This window comes from Pristiophorus japonicus, chromosome 21, assembly GCF_044704955.1.
Source record: "Pristiophorus japonicus isolate sPriJap1 chromosome 21, sPriJap1.hap1, whole genome shotgun sequence".
NCBI classification, from domain to species: domain Eukaryota; kingdom Metazoa; phylum Chordata; class Chondrichthyes; family Pristiophoridae; genus Pristiophorus; species Pristiophorus japonicus.
This window is the reverse complement of record NC_091997.1, coordinates 71,044,161-71,065,378: the sequence shown is the minus strand read 5'-3', so window position 1 is coordinate 71,065,378 and position 21,218 is coordinate 71,044,161. Positions and strand designations below refer to the sequence as shown.

The following is a 21,218-nucleotide window of genomic DNA, read 5'->3' as shown; positions in this document are numbered from 1 at the left end:
AACATTTTTATCTCTTGTCTTTGCTTCAGGATTGTAAGTTTTCATCTCCCTGCAACCATTAAAAGTGTTTATTTTCTTCTGATTAAGAAAGACAGACTTGCATTTATATAGCAGCTTTCATGAGCACCGGATGTCTCAAAGAACTTTACAGCCAATTAAGTACTTTTGGAGTGTAGTGACTGTTGTAATGTGGGAAACGCGGCAGCCAATTTGTGCAAAAGCAAACTCCCGCACACAGCAATGTGATAATGACCAGATAATCTGTTTTAGTGATGTTGGTTGAGGGATAAATATTGGCCAGGATATCAGGATAACTCCCCTGTTCCTCTTCGAAATAGTGCCGTGGGATCTTTTACGTCCATCTGAGAGAGCAGATGGGCCTCGGTTTAACGTAAAACAACAGTCTGGAAACACTCAGCTGGTCAGGCAGCAACATTCCCGCTGAGCTGCGTGGCCACGCAGAGGCCTGGTGGTCCCGTGCAGGCCGTTCACCGGTTTTTCAATAGGAATAACCTTGCAGGCACGAAAAATTGAACGGGCCGTGCAGCCAGTTAAAAGGCCCGCGCACCAAAAAAAAACTTGCAGGGAGCATCGTCAGTATCAGCTGTGGCTCAGTGGGTAGCACCCTCGCCTCCGAGTCAGAAGGTTGTGGGTTCAAGTCCTGCTCCAGGGACTTGAGCACACAAATCTAGGCCGACACTCCCAATACCAGTGCTGAGGGAGCGCTGCACTGTCGGAGGTGCCGTCTTTCGGATGAGACGTTAAATCGAGGCCCCGTCTGCCTCCTCGGGTGGACGTAAAAGTTCCCATGGTGCTTTTTCGAAGATGATTGGGGGAGTTCTCCCCAGTGTCCTGGCCAATATTTACCCCTCAATCAACAGAACAAAAAAAGATTATCTGGTCATTATCGCATTGCTATTTGTGGGAGCTTGTGGTGCTCCAATTGGCTTCAGTGTTTCCCACATCACCGTCCTCGATTCCGAGGGACTGCCTATGATGAAGACTTGCTTCCACTCTTTCTTGAAGTGAGTTCTTTACTAGCTGAACAGTCCAGTATGAGAGCCACAGACTCTGTTACGGGTGGGACAGACATTCGTCGAGGGAAGGGGTGGGTGAGACTGGTTTGCCACATGCTCCTTCCGCTGCCTGCGCTTGACTTCTTCACGCTCTTGGCGTTGAGATTTGAAGAGCTCAATGCCCTCCCGGATGTACTTTCTCCACCTAGGGCGGTCTTCGGCCAGGGACTCCCAGGTGTCAGTGGTGATGTCGCACTTCATCGGGGAGGCTTTGAGGGTGTCCTTGTAACGTTTCCGCTGCCCACCTTTGGCTCGTTTGCCATGAAGGAGTTCTGCACAGAGCATTTGCTTAGGGAGTCTCGTGTCTGCCCAGCGAAGCTAGTCGAGTGTGGTCAGTGCTTCAATGATGGGGATGTTAGCCTGGGCGAGGACACTGATGTTGGTGCGCCTGTCCTCCCAGGGGATTTGCAGGATCTTGCGGAGACATCGTTGGTGATGTATTTCCAGCGACTTGAGGTGTACATCGTCCATGCCTCTGATCCATACAGGAGGGCGGGTATTACTACAGCTCTGTAGACCATGAGCTTGGTGGTAGATTGAGGGCCTGGTCTTCGAACACTTTTCCTCAGGAGGCCGAAGGCTGCACTAGCGCACTGGAGGCGATGTTGACTCTCCGCATCAATGTCTGCTTTTGTTGGTAAAAGGCTCCCGAGGTATGGGAAATGGTCCAAGTTGTCGAGGGCCGCGCCGTGAATCTTGATGACTGGGGGGGGGGGGGGGGGCAGTGCTGCCCGGTGATTCCCACATTACAACTGTAACTACACTTCAAAAATACTTAATTGGCTGTAAAATGCTTTGAGACGTCCGGTGGTTGTGAAAGGCGCTATATAAATCCAAGTTTTTCATTGTCGGGCAGCATCTATGGAGTGAGAAATGAAGTTTATGTTTCAGGTCGAAGATCTTTCCTGATGGAAGATGTTTTCCAGCATTTTCTGTTTTTAACTTCTTTTCAGCAATCCTAAAACACTGCAATTTGTACTAATTTACTCATCGGAGAAACATTTAGCTGCAAGTTTGTTTAGTCTTGATTAAATTCTTTCAGGCAGAAGCATGTTCATTTCTGATTTCACAAGTATGCCTGATCAGCCATTCTTGCCTGGAGGTCACACTTAACTACACTGTAATATGTCCCTACACGACCATAGACTTTGTACAGAAAATGCAACACATTGTATTGGAACGATTTAAGCTATAAAATTTAACTTCCAAAGAGCACTTGCATTTCAGTGAGAGCATAATCTTGTGTGCATTGCTCACTTATTGACTGATCTGTACAGAATGCCCCGTGACGTGTTTTGCATGGCACTGAGAGCTGTAAAAGAGGATCTATTGTGTTCCACATTTTCTTCCAAACTATGCAAATGTCTTGCTGGGGATTTAATTTTTCTTTAATGAGCATCCAAGATCCATGGGTGAACATTATTCTCGTTTCTGCCATTTCTAGATACAATTTGTTTTTACTGTTGAATGCTCGTTTTAGGCGTCATGATAGCTGACAGGCCAACCTCTACAGCTTGGCCATGAGTACAGTGATGGCGCTTGGCTTTGTCCACGTAGTTGCTGATGAAATTGTGTAATCTGGGAGTTGAATGCTGTAAAAATTGTTCATTGAATGAATTTTAAAAGCAGTACATTTGTGATTGTAAAAGATTGCTTTTCTCATTTTTCAACAGCTCTCGTTTTGGAGTTCAGAAGTCAAGTCAAATTTACATGCTTGCCTATCATTGGCCCTTCAATCTGATATATGTCTTGCAACGCAAAAGCTTGCATTCAAGTAGTTATATTAGCTCGATTCTTGATAAGAATAAAATGCCTGAGATTAACTCCAGTTAAATATTGCCTGCTTTTAGATTAGTGGGTGGGGGAGGTCCAATATTTTACCTACATTGATTTGTCCTGATAAAACATTCTCCATTTGTTTCTCTATTGAATTATTCAATTTCTCTCTTGTCCCCTAGAGCTTAATGCTGTAAGCCTTCCTCAATTTAAAACAATTATTTTTGACAACATATAAATGGGAACTTTCAAAGATCCTCTAAAGACAGTATTAGCTGCAGAAGCTCTCAATGACATGTAAACATTGTACAGTCAAAGTTGCTGATTCAATTATTTATGTAATAAATTCCGATTAATTCAAGAAAGCAGTCTGTTTCTTCAACGTTTAGTGCTGGTTCAGAAAACATGTATCGTGGATTTTTGTTTTTATGGACTATTGGTACAGTTTATAATAGGTTTTGCGGATTTTGCAGTAATCCAGGCAGCGTGTACCTACCGCTCTACACGGAGCTCCTTCACTGTAAACGAGCCAAAGGTGGGCAACGGAAACGTTAAAAGGACACCCTCAAAGCCTCCCTGAAAAAGTGCGACATCCCCACTGACACCTGGGAGTCCCTGGCCAAGGATCGCCCGAAGTGGAGGAAGTGCATCCGGGAGGGCGCTGAGCATCTCTAGTCTCATCGCCAAGCGCAGGCAGCGGAAAGAACGTGCGGCAAATGAATCCCACCCACCCCTTCCCTCAACTGCTATCTGTCCCACCTGTGACTGAGTCTGTGGCTCTCATATTGGACTGTTCAGCCATCAAAAAACTCACCTCAGGAGTGGAAGCAAGTCTTCCTCGATTCCGAGGCACTGCCTATGATGATGGGGATGACCTACAAGCATTGTTCCCGTTGAGCTGCGTGGCCGCGCAGCGCTCTGGAGCTCCCACACATGTGCAGAAATTTGAATGAGCCGCCCACCCAAAAACAAATTCGAGGGAACATTGCCTATAAGTCAATCGAGCATTCATCTCGGGTTTTGATTTGATAAGCTTTTGGTTGTCTGCCTATCTGCTTTGTGGCTGTGGGTATAGTAGCAGAGTGGTTACATTACTGGATTAGTAATCCAGAGAAAGTTAGTTCAAATCCCATTAGGGCAGTTTCAGAACTTGAATTCAATTTATAAATCTGTGTGTATGACGATTAAGCTGTCGGATTGTTGTAAGAACCCAACTGTTTGGCTTGCGTCCTTACCTTGTTTGGCCTATGTGACTCCAGTCCCACATCACTGGTTGACTCTTAACTGCCCTCTGATGTGGCCGAGCAAGACACCCACTTGTATCAAACCAGGGATGCACAATAAATTCGGACCTTGCCAGCGACACCCACATCCCGAGAATGAATAATAAAAACCATACCTCCCTTTTTATGTTTCAATGTCGTTTGCAAATTGTGTATTGGTTACCAGAAGTTCCATCATCTCCCTTGACATTTGCCTTGTATTCACACCAACAGTTGTAGAGGTTTTTTTTTAACGTACCTACATCCTTGACAAACTGACAATACTCATTTTTAATTCATGCTGTATGCAACACTTTAGTGCTGTAATTGTGCAGTTTTATGTTGTGCTGTGTCTGATGTTTCCTGTCATCTATTTTATGTAAATGTCTTGCTAAAGTCTGCAGCAGATGCATTATTCACTGGCTGTTGTCTGCATTTTTAAAATGAGAAGCAGTTAGCCTTAGTATAGCACTTTGCGACACTTGCACGGTTGTTTTGTTGGAGTGGGTGTCATTGTTCATTGAAGTATGAAATTTGCATATTACATATAAATCGTTTTGCCTAAAAAAAAATAAAGCTAGTGGTAAGCGACTTGTAAGTAATTTGTTTCTTCTGCTTGTATTAGGTACCCTCTGCTGTTTAGACTCTGACTTGTAGTATATTTCCAAGTTCAGCTAAGGTTGCAGTTATTTTGGTGCAGGTTTAACTGATTTGGTAAGACGTCTGAGATTTGTGCGAAGTAAAGCCTTTTTTTTAAATGAAATGCTTGAGCAGAATGTAGTTTTTAAAAAAAAAAGACCCATTGAATTGCATTATAAGCATTGTTACTTTATATCATGTTTAGCATTCTTTTTCGCTTCTTAAATTCTGGTATGAAGTTAAAATCTCCCACTTCAACTCCCCCTTTTTAAATCTTCTATGTTGTATGCAAACTTTTACTGTTAATTTGCAGTGAATATTGAACAGCAGAATCTTCTGTTAGTCCAACCTTCTCATTTGTAGAATGGAAATATTCAAACCGCCCAACACGTTATTAATCAGGGCAAACAAGTGACTACACTTAAGAACATAAGAAATAGAAACAGGAGTAGGCCATACGGCCCCTTGAGCCTGCTCCGCCATTCAATAAGATCATGGCTGATCTGATCATGGACTCGGCTCCACTTCCCTGCCCGCTCCCCATAACTCCTTATCCCCTTATCGCTCAAGAAACTGTCTGTCATAAATTTATTCAATGTCCCAGCTTCCACACTCTCTGAGGCAGCAAATTCCACAGATTTACAACCCTCGGCGAAGAAATTCCTCCTTATCTCAGTTTTAAATGGGCGGCCCCTTATTCTAAGATCATGCCCTCTAGTTCTAATCTCCCCCATCAGTGGAAACATCCTCTCTGCATCCACCTTGTCAAGCCCCCTCATAATCTTATACATTTCGATAAGATCACCTTTCATTCTTCTGAATTCCAATGAGTAGAGGCCCAACCTACTCAACCTTTCCTTATGTCAACCCCCTCATCCCTGGAATCAACCTAGTGAACCTTCTCTGAACTGCCTCCAAAGCAAGTATATCCTTTTGTAAATATGGAAACCAAAATTGCATGCAGTATTCCAGGTGTGGCCTCACCAATACCCTGTATAACTGTAGCAAGAATTCCCTGCTTTTAAACTCCATCCCCTTTGCAATAAAGGCCAAGATACCATTGGCCTTCCTGATCACTTGCTGTACCTGCCTACTATCCTCTTGTGTTTCATGCACAAGTACCAGGTCCCACTGTACTGTAGCACTTTACAATCTTTCTCCATTTAAATAATAACTTGCTCTTTGATTTTTTTCTGCCAAAGTGCATGACCTCACACTTTCCAACATTATACTACATCTGCCACATTTTTGCCCACTCACTTAGCCTGTCTGTCCTGCAGATTTTGTGTCCTCCTCACTCATTGCTTTTCCTCCCATCTTTGTATTGTCAGCAAACATGGCTACGTTACACTCAGTCCCTTCTTCCAAGTCATTAATATAGATTGTAAATAGTTGGGGTCCCAGCACTGATCCCTGCGGCACCCCACTAGTTACTGGTTGCCAACCAGAGAATGAACCATTTATCCCGACTCTCTCTTTTCTGTTAGTTAGCCAATCCTCTTTCCATGCTAATATATTACCCCCAAACCTGTGAACTTTTATCTTGTGCAGTACCCTTTTATGTGGCACCTTGTCAAATGCCTTCTGGAAATCCAAATACACTACATCCACTGTTTCCCTTTATCCACCCTGTTCGTTACATCCAGCAAACTTGTCAAACATGACTTCCCCATCATAAATCCATGCTGACTCTGCCTGACTGAATTTTGCTTATCCAAATGTCCTGCTACTGCTTTAATTATGGACTCGGGCAACATTTTCCCAACCACAGATGTTAGGCTAACTGGTCTATAATTTCCTGCTTTTTGTCTGCCTCCTTTTTTAAATAGGGGTGTTATATTTGCAGTTTTCCAATCTGCTGGGATCCCCCCAGAATCCAGGGAATTTTGGTAAATTACAACCAATGCATCCACAATCCCTGCTGTTACTTCTCAAGACCCTAGGATGCAAGCCATCAGGTCCAGGGGATTTACCTGCCTTTCGTCCTATTATCTTGAGTACCACCTCCTAAGTGATTGTGATAAGTTTCCCCCTCCCCCATAGCCCCTTGACTATCCACTGTTGGAATATTGTTAGTGTCCTCTACTGTAAAGACTGATACAAAATATTTGTTCAGAGTTTCTGCCATCTCCATGTTCCCCATTATTAGTTCCCCGGTCTTGTCCTCTAAGGGACCAACATTTACTTTAGCTGCTGTTTTTCTTTTTATATACCTAATATAAAGTACTTAATTGGCTGTAAAGGGCTTTTGAGACGTTCAGTGGTCGCAACAAGCGCTATATAAATGCAAGTCTTTCAAATTGTAATTTTTATGTCATGTTGTGGCCTTTTTGACTGGTTGTGATGCAGATTAAAATGTGCAGCACTGGCATGAAATGCAATAATTCTTTTGTCTAGTTGATAGGTTTAGGATTTGAGTATGTAATCCAGATTGACACTTCAGTGCAGTGCTGAGAGGGTGCTTGCATTGTCAAAGCTGCTGTCTTTTGTATGAGATGCTAAACCGAGGCCTAGTTTGCCTTCAGGTGGCTGTAAAAGATCCCAAGGCACGACTTGAGCAGAAGCAGGGAAGTTCTCCAGGTGTCCTGCTCAACACTTGTCTGTCCCTCTACTAAAGTTGTTTGTGGAGTTGTCTGGAAATTGGTTGCAGCATTTGCTTACAAAAGTACTTCAAAAGTAACAAATTGCTTTAGGATGTCTAGAGGAGAAAAGGTGCTACATAAACAGTTCTTTAATCTTTGTTTTTTTTTAACCCATCAATAGGTGATTTGAAGTGCTGCATCCTGTGACTGAAAATTGCTTCATGGATTAGTTTTTCTGCATGTCGCAATAAACAATTTTGATAGCTAATTTTAGAGATTAAACATTTTATAAGGTGAGTTTTAAAATCTTAGACTTATTAACAGCAAAAAAAACTCTGCATCAACCTGTGTGGTGAGATTTAGGAACTGGATCCTCCTGGCATGAATTGTACATTCCATACCTACTTCCCTGTCAAGTCTCCAAGATCATGGGTCTTGAATATTTAATATCCCTTCCCAATACAGGAAGGGATATTTCTTGATCTATGTAAAGCTGATCTGTGGCACCTTGTAGAGTGGACCAGTTAATGCTACATGGCTGATTATGAACCTTTATAAAACACTGGTTCGGCCTCAACTGGAGTATTGTGTCCAATTCTGGGCAACATGCTTTAGGAAGGATGTGAAGGCATTAGGGAGAGTGCAGAAAAGATTTACAAGAATGGTTCCAGGGATGAGGGACTTCAGTTATGTGGATAGACTGGAGAAGCTGGGGTTGTTCTCCTTGGAGATTTGTTCGATGTGTTCAAAATCATGAGGGGTCTGGACAGAGTAGATAGAGAGAGAAACTATTCCCATTGGTGGAAGGGTCGAGAACCAGAGGGCACAGGCGACATGAGGTAAAACTTTTTAATGCAGCGAGTGGTTAGGATCTGGAATGCACTGCCTGAAAGGGTGGTGGAGGCAGATTCAATCAAAAGGGAATTGAATAAGTACCTGAAGGAAAGTTTTTTGCAGGGTTACGGGGAAAGGGATGGGGAGTGGGACTGGCTGAAGTGCTCTTGCAGAGAGCCGGTACGGGCTCGACGGGTGGAATGGCCTCCTTCTGTGCTGTAACCATTCTATGATGAGCTTCTCTTAATGCAAGGCTAAGCTCGCGTCAGGACGGCTAATTTGGGATGGAGGGAAAGTTTCTAAAAACAAAAATCTGCAAGAGTGGAGAGGGAGAGAGAGGCTTTGTTTTATCAAAAAGTCATTACTTGTGGCCAAATGATGTCTTGGAGTATCCAAATAGCTAATATAATTTCTCAATGTGCAATTGTATGGTTGACACAAGACAGTATACCAATCTGACAGTATACCAATATACCAATTGAATAGCAGTGAAGAACCAGGGGCAAGCTGCCGCCTAACTTTGACATTTTAAATAGATATGCAGACAGCTTGAAACTGTATTTCGGTATAGTATAATAAAAGTTACACAGTTGTGTGCTAGATATCACTGGCATGCTTAGTAGCTAGCTGCCCATGATTTCGAAGGGGTGTCGGCTATATAAGCCTAATTGGAACAGCAGCGACTAGTTGTGCTAGTGCTATCACAAAGCACACCAAATGCTGATATTTGTGACATGAGTCATTTGGAATCTTGTTTGAGTGCTTGGGATCCTGTGTTTTTAAACTGTATCCAAGAATGCAGACATTTTCAGCACGATTGGAAACGCTTGCACTATAAAATATTTCCCACTTTATCTGTCTGGTTGTAAATGGAAGCAAAGATAAACAAATTCAGTGTCTCGATACCAGTCACCATGCTTTCCTCATTTACGCTTGTTTAAGGTTTGATTGTAATGTATAATGAGGTCTTAGTTCTTCTCTCAAGCTATGCACAGTTATCTCAGACTATAAGCCAGAGAATATGGAGTGATTCTTTTGTAGACATGATACATTAGCAGCAAGCATACTGCTTAGTGTCTGTTGTGACCATTACTAAAGATGAAATGAAATTAAAATAATGCTAGGAATGTGTCTCTAATACAAATAAGTGATCAGTCTGCATTGCCTTGCAGTTTGGATAACATTTGCAAACTGAATTATTCACTTTCCTACTTTCCCATGAACCTTGTGCATCCTCCCAAGAATCTCAATGTTTGATTACAGTAATGACATTTCAATAGCCTGTTGAGTGTAATTTCTTTGCTATTAAACCATCAACATTGTTTACATTTTATTGAGACTATAGTGTAATATTAAAGATGGTTTGTGCAGTGATTCTGCAGTTACAGCAAGGCTGCAATTTATTCTCTAGGTTCATGGCACTGTCAACCTCTAACAAATTACAACCTGTATACACCTGTCGTCTGTATTGTAATGCAGTAATTATTTATTTTAGGGTAAATGAGAATATTCTACTTATGGTAACTGTAACTTGTGGATTAACTTGCAGCTCCCCTAGATTGAAGGCAAACATTGAGCCAGACAGACTAGATGGGTCCTGCATTGATAACGTGGGCTGTGGAGGGGAAACGGCCAGGTTCTCTCACTTCCACTGGCTGTCGGGAACCTTGCTGGAAAGTAGTAGTGGGAATTTTTTGTAAAAGCAAGATATGATTCAGCTATGATGGTGATACACCAGCTCACCAACACACTGTCTTGATTCTGGCTGAAATTACAGCCTCTTTGGCAAAGTACTGGCAGGTGGCTCCTGCTGCAAGTGTGTGATGGTGTGAAGAGGGAAGAAATATGGGGAAAATTGCTTCAACTGATGACCTTCCCACTCCTGAATAATATGAAATGCATGTGTGCAGTTTCACCTTTTGTAACGGAGATCAAAGATCCTCCCCTACGTGTTTGTTTAAATATGGCCATGTTTGTTCCGCACTGCCAGTTCTTGGCTCAATGAGGCTGGGGGAGATGTGGGAGAGGCAGTGATCATCAAATCTTCGACAGGAACATTTTGCCAGTGATCGGAAAGCTGATGTGCATCCTTGGTTAAGTGTTGCTCCTGTGCAATTCTTAGTTTTTGACCTCGGATGATGTTGCTGCTTGGGAAATGCACAGTTACTCAATCCAATGAAGGAAGTTTGTCTCTGCAGGCTAATTCTGTCTTAAAGTTCCCCTGGTGAAATAATAAATCTACTTGCATCTTGCTGGTCGAATGAATACTGTAATTTGAATGCAAATTTTTAAGAGTCTGGCTCCTGGAATGACTTTTGTCAGGCTCATGTTTCAGTTACTGCTATAATTCCTACATTACAGCAGTGATCACACTTCAAAAAGTACGACTACAAAAGCAAAATACTGGGGATGCTGGAACAGGCAGCATCTGTGGAGAGAAACAGTTAACGTTTCAGGTCAGAGCGTTCTGACGAAAGGTCACAGACTCTAAACGTTAACTCTTTCTTTCCACAGATGCTGCCTGACCTGCTGAGATTTCCAGCATTTTCTGCTTTTATTTCAAAACGTACTACATTGGTTATAAAGCGCGTTGGGACGTCCTGAGGTTTGTGAAAGGTGCTGTATAAATGAAAGTCTTTTTTAAAAATAAGGAATAAAATAATTCACTGCATAAACCTTTCTAATGCAGCCCTCGTTGCATTGAAAAATACAACCCACTTACAAAGACTCAAAGATTGGCAATCGAAAGTGTTATTACATCTGTCTGTACTTGAAGCAGATGCATTTGCTGTTTTTTCCATCCCTGACAGCCTGTTGCCACTTGGTTTCATTACCAAGTTTTTCTTTGGTAATGAAACCAGTATAATGTACAAAAGCACCAATGAGGATTTATAATATTGTATAGAAAAATGGAAGCAGAATATCTCTGGTTGTTTAATCTTCCTCGGGCTGTTCAGTCTAAATGTTTTATGAGCTGACTGAATGTTGTTTCCTTCCATAATTTTGTTGCTAGCATACTGCCATGTTCCACCCCTTTTAACCATGTGTGATGGTAGTATTGAATTAGACTGATCATTTCTCAGTTATTTGTGGTCTTTTTTTTTAAAAAAAAAGCTGTTTCTAGCACAGGGTTACATGCAACCTGTTTTTAAACAATCTATAGTTGTAATCAAAGGTGTAGCTAGTAGTTGTGGGCATTTTGTTTCTTGCCCCTTTCTCCCCCTCTTAAATTACCGTAGTATTTCAACAGTTGGATATTCATTATTCTTGATGCAGTGGCTAGTCAAATGCCACCATTTTAATGTGTTTGAACCACAGATTGTAATACATAAAATTGAGTTTGTTTATACCAGAAATTCTTTCTTTTAAATTCTGCAACCTGGAGTTGTTTTAGCAAGAGCTGTAATTGTGCTGGCAACTACTGTGAATTCTTTCTTGTCTATATAGTTCTCTGTAGATGTGAAAACCTATTTGAAGTGTCTCGCTACCATTTTTGTCACAACTTCCAAAAAACGAGTTGTGCACACTACTTGCAGAAGACTTATCCAAAGGACCTAGTTTAATTTGGTGCATTCTACAGTATGCTGTTACTGTGAAAGGACGTACTGTAATCGCTTCTGTCCTTTCATCTCCATCATTCCATTGGAGCTGTACTCCTGTATTGATCAATCAAAGGCCCCTTCTGTGGTGTCTAATTTTCCTGATCTGCATTTACATCTGCTCTGCACTATGAACTATTAGTGTCCAGATGTCTCACTTTCTGTTTGGCTTCTTTGTTGGCAGTCCTGGGGGAGCTGTGAAATGCAGGCCTGTGCTGCAGTGAAACACACCGAGGATGGATGGATAGAGTCTTGAAACAAGGGAGTTGATTCTTTTTGTGGCAGTTGATTTAAATTTTTTGAGTGGCTAACTCTTGAGTGCATGTTGGCCCTACATGAGCTCATGGTTTCCATGGCCGAGAAAGGCAATATTTATTTATTGACTGGCAGAAATCAGCTTGGCTGGGTGGGCTAATAAAATGAGTTCTACCCTACATAAACTTGAGGTCATCCAAAACTCGGCTGCCCCGTGTCCTAACTCGCACCAAGTTCCGTTCACCATTACCTCTGTGCTTGCTGATCTATATTGGTTCCTGGTTAAGCAGCTCCTCGATTTCAAAATTCTCATACTACTTTTCAAATCCCTGCATGGCCCTCGCCCCTCCCTATCTCTATAATCTCCTCCAGCCCCATGATCCCCCCCCTGAGATGTCTGCGCTTCTCTAATTCTGTTCTCTTGAGCATCCCTGATTATAATCACTCAACTATCGGTGGCCGTTGCCTTCTGTTGCCTAGGTTCCAAGCTCTGGAACTCCCTGCCTAAACCTTTGCCTCGCTACCTCCTTTTTCCTCCTTCAAGATGCTTCTTAAAACATACCTCTTTTGGCCACCTGCGCTAATTTCTACTTGTGCGGCTCTGTCAAATTTTTAGCGCATAATACTCGTGTGTGAAGCGCCTTGGGACGTTTCACTACATTAAAGGTGTCGTGAAATGCCAAACTATAAGTTGAGTACTTTAACCAAACCTTTTAACTGCTGAATCAAAGACTTCATACACTTATAAAACTGGGGATGAGTGCCAGTTACAAATGTTTCCCCAATCTGTGCGTGCACATAAAATCTAATGTGCTTTCTACTGCAATCAGCTTTGGCTAGATATGCCAATACAAAGATGTTAAAGATTGTAAATCAAAATTAGGAAACTTAAATAATATGAAAATAATATTTGCAAGGAGGTTTGCATGAAAGAGTATCACTACATGTTATCTTTTTGGTGTGATTAGGCTTTTGGGTAGTTAGCTAGCATGCTGTTCACTGAGAAGCTGAATCTGTGTAGCAAATGTGCTCGCAACATGATTATCCCTCAAGTGTTTCACCAAGTATGTATATCATGGGAGTGAATAGGAAGTGATTTGGTTGTTTGGAATTCTGTGCAGGGATCAGAATAATATTTGGCTCCCAGCATGTATTTATGTGTACTTGAATCCTCGTCAACATTTCCTCATTTTTAACTCTTTAGCAGGTCTGGGCCAAGGCAGTGGGAGGCATGAAAATTGGCCGTGCTGTTTTCTAGCTAGGGGAGTGTAAATTCATCAATGTTCTCCATTCCTTTTGTTCAGTCAGCTCTGTTGAAAAAGTGTGCGAGTATGTACATTTGGTGATGGCTTGGTTGTATCGTGGCACTCTCCAAAGTCAAATAGCCCGTTGACGTTCGTTTCGGCTCATGCAGAAACAGTGGCCACTTGGGAAAGGTACCAAATTGATCTTGACATTGTGGAATTGTATCGCAATGTATTGTCTTTTGATGGTGGTAAAAGTAGGGCTCAAACATTTCAACTGTTTTGTATAAGAACATTCAATAATTGTTTTTGATGTTTACTAGGATCTTCTATTGCACTAAGTTAAGAGGGTGTTGAATAATGGAGTTAGACATGAAATTACCTATTTTCTGGATTGCTTTTCTGTTATCCGGAACTGGATGCGTGCGACAATCTTGCACCGCATAAACTGTACTTGAATATCTCTGCAGAATGCAAATGTAATTTTCTTTGCAGAATACATCTGACCCACATAATGTTTTTGCACGGGTGCATGTTAATTAGGGAATTGAATTATTTAATAGATCTTGCATACTTCAGAACAGTTCAATAAACTGGAAACTGTATTGACATCTGCTAGCATTCACGAATGTTGAGGCCAAATTTTGTTTCTATTTAAATGCAGAAAAAAAAATGCTACTTTGGATATAGTCAGGCGATCTAAATTTCAGCACCAGTTCAGCAAAAATTTGCCTGTTCTTCAAAGCTGCACTTTGTTAGCCCAATGTGGCTTCATTGCTGTACATCTTGAAATGAATTTTTCCTGAGGGGTGCGAAGCTTAGTTTGAAATCAAGATAAAATCGGTATAGGGAAATGGTTTGGAGTTCAGCATTGTGAAAAAAATTTGAATTTTGCAGTTGAAAATGTCAGCAATAATCATGTCTCTGCTCTTGAATGTTCTCTGATGAACTTTGGTCATGTGCCTTTTTTGAGTTTAATATGTGTCTTCAGTTTTAGCTGTCAAATTTTTAGTAACTTTTTGATTTGCACATTTTTTGTCTGAGTAATTTCAGTGAAAAATGAGTGTTGTTTTTCAGGAAAAGTTCTTGCACTTTGGTCCAAAACCTAGAGCTGGGAAGTGCCTGTCTGTGAACAAACTTGTGTGACTAAGATTACAAGGATATGTTGCAGCCAAGACAATATATTTCCTTCGTTAAAATACAACTGTATCTGGGAGTCTCTTCCGTGTGTTGATTGCTCTTTTATGGTGACGAGCTTGCTGATCCTGGTTGTAAATTTGCCTTTTTATCAGTTTTAATCCTGCAAGCCCTTGTTCGACACAATTTAATTTAAAGCAATTTTCCAAATTTACCCTTTGACCATTTCTTTTACAATTTGGTGTACATAACATTAAAAAAGAAAAGACTTGGATTTATATAATGCTTTTCACGATCACTGGACATCTCAAAGTGCTTTACAGCCAATGAAATACTTTTGGGAGTACAGTCACTGTTGAAATGTGGCAGCCAATTTGTGTACAGCAAGCTCCCACACACAGCAATGTGATGATGACTAGATAATCTATTTTTGATATGTTGATTGAGGGATAAATATTGGCCAGGACACCGGGGATAATTCCCCGCTCCTCTTCAAAATAGTGCCGCGGGATCTTTTACGTCCACCTGAGAGCAGACGGGACCTCGGTTTAACGTCTCATCCGAAAGACGGCACCTCCGACAGTGCAGCACTCCCTCCGCACTGCACTGGGGTGTCAGACTAGATTTATGTGCTCCAGTTCCTGGGGTGGGACTTGAACCCACAACCATCTGACTCATAAGAAATAGGAGCAGGAGTCGGCCATGCGATACGTCGAGCCTGCTCCGCCACTCAATAAGATCATGGCTGATCCACCTCAACTGCACCTTCCTGCATTATCCCCATATCCCTTGGTTCTTAAGATTATCCCTCAGTCACCAGCTTTCAAGGTTGAACGGCTGAAATTTCTCTAGTTTGTCTTCATAACTGAGACCTCCAAGCTGGGGCTCATCATTGTGGCTCTTCAACCGTTCTGGCTTGAATGACTTGTGTGTTTTGGTAACAGAGAACGGCCATAATACTCAAGCTGTGCTTTGACCAGAGAGTCCTGTACACTTTCATATACCCTCCTCTGACATGTATAACGACTGTTTTGGCTATATGTTTTGGTTAGGCTTTGAGGGTTGAGAATCCCAGGTCTTGCCTACCATTGCCGTTTCACCTTTTTAAATGCAGTGTTTTTTTTTAGAAAAAAGTTTAAAATTAGTTAAATGAAAAACAATTTATTGCAATAGATTGCTGAGCTTTGAAAGTAAAATAGATGAACCTCTCCGAATTGTGTGGTTAATAGATCTGGCTGAAACTCCCTGCATCTGCGGCATCTAAATACATCTGTCAGCTGGAATTATTCACACCAGGGTGTTTCCATAACTGTTCAGATAATTCGTGTCCAACTTGCATATATTGCACAATGGAGTGATAACTTTTCAAGAAAATTGGGTCTATTTACTGGGTAAGATTATTTGGATTTACCTTTAAGATTCCAAGTGTGTGTTGAGGCTGCTAAAATATGAATAATTTTTGCAGTCAAATTAAACTTTTCAAGTCAATCAAGCGTTACTCATTTAAATTGAGGGATTTTGCATTCCTTGGTGTTTACATTTGTAACCTGTGTAGGTAGCTTCTGGTAACAACACTGAATTAGATTTTGGTTGTTAGAGGCATCTCCACTTCGAATTCTGTATTTTCTGTACAATTATCTTTTGAAGAGATGAGGTGATGGGCCAGGATAGTCATTTGATTCCAACATTTTTTGTTCCCAAACGGGTAAATGTAAAGCCTCATAACTGGGATTGAGTTTAAGGTTGCAATGTTTTTGTCAGCCATCTGTTTTGGGAGAATCAGACCATTTTCAATAAGCACTACTGATCTTTTAAAACAACAAAGTCAAGTTGCCATCCTCCTTGTTATTGCCATTATTTTCCATTTTTTGTTTTTCTTCCTCTTTCTCCTTTTGGGGTAGTAACACCTCCCATGAGATTCCATGGGCAGCAGTGGTCCTCTTGTGCCCCACACATGAGCATTTTTTTAATGTTTGTTCACGGAATGTGGGCATCGCTGGCAAGGCCAGCATTTATTACCTATCTCTAATTGCCCTTGAGTGGCTTGCTAGTCCATTAAGAGTCAACCACATAGGTCTGGAGTCACAGAGGCCATCTAAGGACGGCAGATTTCCTTCTCTAAAGGACATTAGTGAACCGGATGGGCTTTTACGACACTCCGGTAGTTTCATGGTCACACATTACTGATACTAGTTTTTCTTCCAGATTTATTTAATTAACTGAATTTAAATTCCCCAGCTGCCATGGTGGGATTTGAACTCTTGTCTCCCAACAAGTTCAATCCTGCCCTCTTGCGCATCTCTGAGTGATTATAATCATTGGTGGCTTGGTGGCTGTGCTTTCAGTTGCCTAGGCTCCATGCTCTGAACTCCCTGCCTAAACTTCTCTACCTCTCTTTCCTCCTTCAAGACGCTCCTTAAAACCTACCTCTTTGACCAAGCTTTTGGTCACCTGCGCTAATTTCTACTTGTGCGGCTGTGTTTTTGACACCTGTGAAGTGCCTTGGGACGTTTCACTTCATTAAAGGCGCTATATAAATACAAGTTGTTGATTATTAGTGCAGGCCTCTGGATTGCTAGTCTAGTAACATCATGCTACTGTTCCCCGTTATCGTACTGTTTTTCCTTTGCTTGGGGTAGTCACACCTTGGGGTTCTATGGGCAGCAGTGGTCTCTTGTGCCCCACACATGAACATTGTTCATGCATGTACCTAATAGGATGGGTGTTGATAGACTTGTAGATCAATTTTGGAGTTTAAAAAATGTCATGATCTTGCCAAAAGAGGTTAGTGCAAGCACTTTGAACTCGAACTTTGGTCACATCCTATTTTTTTTCCTACCACACTTGAGCTTGGGGAAAGAGAGCAGAGTTATAATGGCCTGCCACTGCCTTGGCTGAGATCAGCTAGCCAAAAAGAAGTACTACATTCTGAAGATGCTATTGTACATCAATCTACAGCACAGAAACAGGCCATTCAGCCCAGTTGGTTTATGCTGACGTTTATGCTCCACATGATCCTCTTCCGACCCTCTTCGTATAAATTTAAATAATGGAACTTGAGTTCTGAATGGGCCAGTTGCATAGTGAAATATCCATGTGGTCAGTCTGTCTGGCATTTAGTGCTATAAATTTCTAGCATTGTGCACTAGTTTATGTTCTTTGAGACCCAGGGATAGCATGTGTGATTTTTACCATTTGTTCATTGAATCTATTCAAACACCAACGCGCTGTACTGCCACCACTTACAATTTTTTTGTAAACATTTTACAAAATGCCTCCCAAGTAGCCACATGTATAGTTCCATAAATGTGTCTTCAGCTTTTATGATCGGGCATTGGGTTCTTGCTGTAGATAATAAGAATTAGGAGTAGGCCATTTGACCCCTCAAGCCTGCCCTGCCATTCATTAAGATCATGGCTGATCTTCTACCTCAACTCCACTTTCCTGCCCTGTCCCCATATCCCTCGATCCCTTAATATTCAAAAATCTATCGATCTCTGTCTTGAATATACTCAACGACTGAGCTTCCACAGCACTCTGGGGTAGAGAATTCCAAAGATTCACCACCCTCTGAGTGAAGAAATTTCTCCTCATCTCAGTCCTAAATGGCCGATTCCTTATTCTGATACTGAGACCCCTGGTTCTAGATTCCCCAGCCAGAGGAAACCACCTCCCTGCATCTACCCTGTCACGCCCTGTAAGAATTTTTGTATGTGTCAGAGATGAATGACTTGGCCAGGCAGTCTTCTGTTAGTGTGATTTTTAAAACCACTTGATAATTATCCATTATTGAATACATTTTTACATGACATTTGCCCACAGTGCATATTACATGAGCATTCACAAGACTCTAATGCTTGAACAATGGTGCCTAAATGCTTCAAATGTTGTTTTGAGTAGGATTGGTTTAAAGTTTTCATTTTGAAAAATTAGTGACTGTGTGTACTGTATTGTGCTTTCTTTTACTCGATGTGTTCACTTATTTTATTTGTTTATCTTGACATTTTCATTTTTAATACATAGTTTTCAGTAGTGTGTGGGTTGCACGATCTAAAAATAGATCTATGATGCTTATGTTGAGGATGTAAAGCATAATGCAGTTTTTGTAATTTCCCCCCAGAAATCAGTAATGGTTCTGTTGACTTTTTATAACGTGGTGTATCAATTTTTTTAAAGAATCCTCCCCTTTTTGCATGTTTTGGGGAGTTCTTTGGAATATGAAGGATGTATCACTTTTTTTTTTCCAGCTGTGTTCCCTGTGGTTTAAGAAGAAAACTAGTAGTAAATGGAACTGTCTTTCACCGAATTTGTGCTTTTCCTGTGAGATGGTTTTGACTGGAATTATAATGAGTCATTCAGCAGCCACGGCTGATCTGCCATTGCGCTTGGATGATTGACTGACACATGCTACTGTTGAACAGACAAGTTTCTTGCTTTCGCAGTGCCGGGGTGCTGCTGAAATGTTTGGGATGGGGTGGTAGCTTTGCACAACATTACCTTCTCGGTGAAAAGGCCTGTTGTACAGGTGCTCCCAGCTGCACTTTCCCCCTGCACTGTTGCCAAAGTTATTGTCTTCTAACTCTTAACAATAGGGTGGCAGACAATTCAAGCTAAATTTGAGGTACACTATTTTCTGATTTGAGATTGAAGTTTACTGAAGTTTTGTTTTGATCTTGGCAATATATATAAAAAATAATTGAGCACATCTGACCAAGTAAGTTTAAAGCATTTTAACATCCATGAATTAAGTTTATTGCTACATCATATGAAATCTATGCTACATTTGCAAGTGCTTTTGCAGTGGCCACCTGCCACTCTTGCTATAAGTCTCATTTCTGCAGCAGCTGGATCAACACTGAAACCTATCGTGTATCTAAGCTGCATACGGTGATTATTTCAACAACTTGCATTTAAATAGCACCGTTAACAGTGTAAAATCTCCCAAGGCGCTTCACAGAAGCGTTATCAAACAATATACTGAGCCACGTGAGATTCGAACAGATGAATGAGGTAGGTTTTAAGGAGCATCTCAAAGGAGGTAAAGAGATGGAGAGCTTTAGGGAGGGAATTCCAGGTGCTAGGGCCTCAGCAGTTGAAGGCACGGCCACCAGTGGTGGAGCGATTAAAACTTGGGATGTGCAAAATGGCAGAATTGGAGGAATGCAGATATCTTGGAGGGCTGAAGGAAGGTAGAGATAGGGAGAGGCGAGGCCACGGAAGGATTTAAAAACGAGAATTTTAAAATCGAGGCATTGCTCAACTGGAAGCCAATGTAGTCAGCGAGCACAGGGGTGATGGGTGAATGGGACTTGGTGCAAATTAGGATACGGACAGCAGGATTTTGGATGAGGTTAAGTTTATGAAGGAAGGCCGGCCAGGTTGTATTGGAATAGTCAAGTCTGGAGGTAACTGAGGCATGGATGAGGGCTTCAGCAGTGGATGAGCTGAGGCAGCAGTCGACTCTGGGGATGTAATAGAAGTGCAAACTTATGGTGTGGATATATGATGGGAAGCGCATTTTGGGGTCAAATACGACACTGATTTCAAACAGTCTGGTTGAGACGCGGACAGGAAAAGGGATCGAGTCGGTGGCTGGGGATCGGAATTTGTGGTGTGGATCGAAGACCATGTCTTCCCAATATTTAGTTGGAGGAAATTTCTGCTCATCCAGTGCTGGATGTCGGACAAGCAGTCTGACAATTTAGAGATGATGGAGTTCAGAGAGGTGGTGGTGAGGTAGAGCTAGGTGTCGTCAGTCAGCATGCATATGGAACTGGATGTGTTTTTGGATGATGTCGCCAAAGGTCAGTAGAAATAGGAGGGGGCCAAGGATAGATGCTTGGGGGACTCCAGAGGTACATGTGCAGGAGCAGGAAGAGAAGCCATTGCAGGTGATTCTCTGGCTGCAACTTTAAGCTGTGCGACTGCCGGATTTTCGATGTTAACAGTGTATGCACGGTATTTTGAATGGCTCACGCAGTCCCTTTAAAGGGGGGGGTCGCACAAGGCCAGAGAAAAATCACAGGGAGCATGGACTGCAACTGGATAGATAAGAATGGAGCCAGGTAAGTGCAGTTCCACCCAGCTGGCCAGGTGTTGGAGGAGGATGGTGTAGTCAACCAGGTCGAGAAGAACCAGGAGGGATCGTTTACCAAGGTCACTGTCACATAAGATGTCATTTGTGACACAGCCATTTCAGTACAGCGGCAGGGGCGGAAACCTGATTGGAGGGATTCAAATATGCAATTTTGGGAATGTTTGGCACGGGTTTGGAAGATGAGAGAACGTTCAAAGACTTGGAACAGGAAGGGCGGATGAAGGTAGTTTGCAAGGACCGAGGGGTCAAGGTTAGATTTTTGAGGGTTGATGGCAGATTTGAAGGAGCGGGGGGCACAGTACCCGAGGGGAGAGAGTACTATTAACAATACCAACTAATACTGGAGCCAGGAAGAGAAGTTGGGTGGTCAGAAGTTTAGTTGGAATAGAGTCTTTTGAGTGGGAGGTATGTCTCATGGACAAGGTGAGCTCGGAGAGGGCATGAGGGGAGATATAGTAAGTAGAGAGATGCAATTTCAGGGCTCGGGCAGAGAGGAACCTTAGGAGGTTTGTCTCGATGGGCTAGGGGAAGGGAGGGAAGTGGCAGAGGCAGCTGATCTAGGTTCTCAATCTTGGAGACAAAAGTCCTTGAGCTCCTCGCATTTATTGGTGAGAGTCGAGAAGGTAGGAGAGAGGGGTTTAAGATGGTTTGTAGTAGAGAAAGGAAGCCATATTTCCTGTGGCTATAGTCTTGCCAATCATTGAAAAGTCTCAGCTA

General features: G+C 42.0%; 1 protein-coding gene across 5 annotated transcripts in view; it reads left to right on the top strand.

The window, feature by feature from the left end:
• Window positions 1-21,218, top strand: part of csk (C-terminal Src kinase) — a 139,960-nt gene that overhangs the window by 6,719 nt on the left and 112,023 nt on the right. Inside the window, exons 2-3 of one of the 5 annotated variants that reach the window (XM_070865047.1) lie at window positions 7,517-7,628; window positions 10,684-10,774. The exons of 2 other annotated variants lie outside the window; for them this stretch is intronic. The gene's annotated coding sequence lies outside the window, so the exon portion shown is untranslated. Of the gene's footprint in view, window positions 1-7,516; window positions 7,629-10,683; window positions 10,786-21,218 lie in introns of all 5 variants that reach the window. 2 more of the 5 variants (XM_070865048.1, XM_070865046.1) reach the window with 2 other exon arrangements.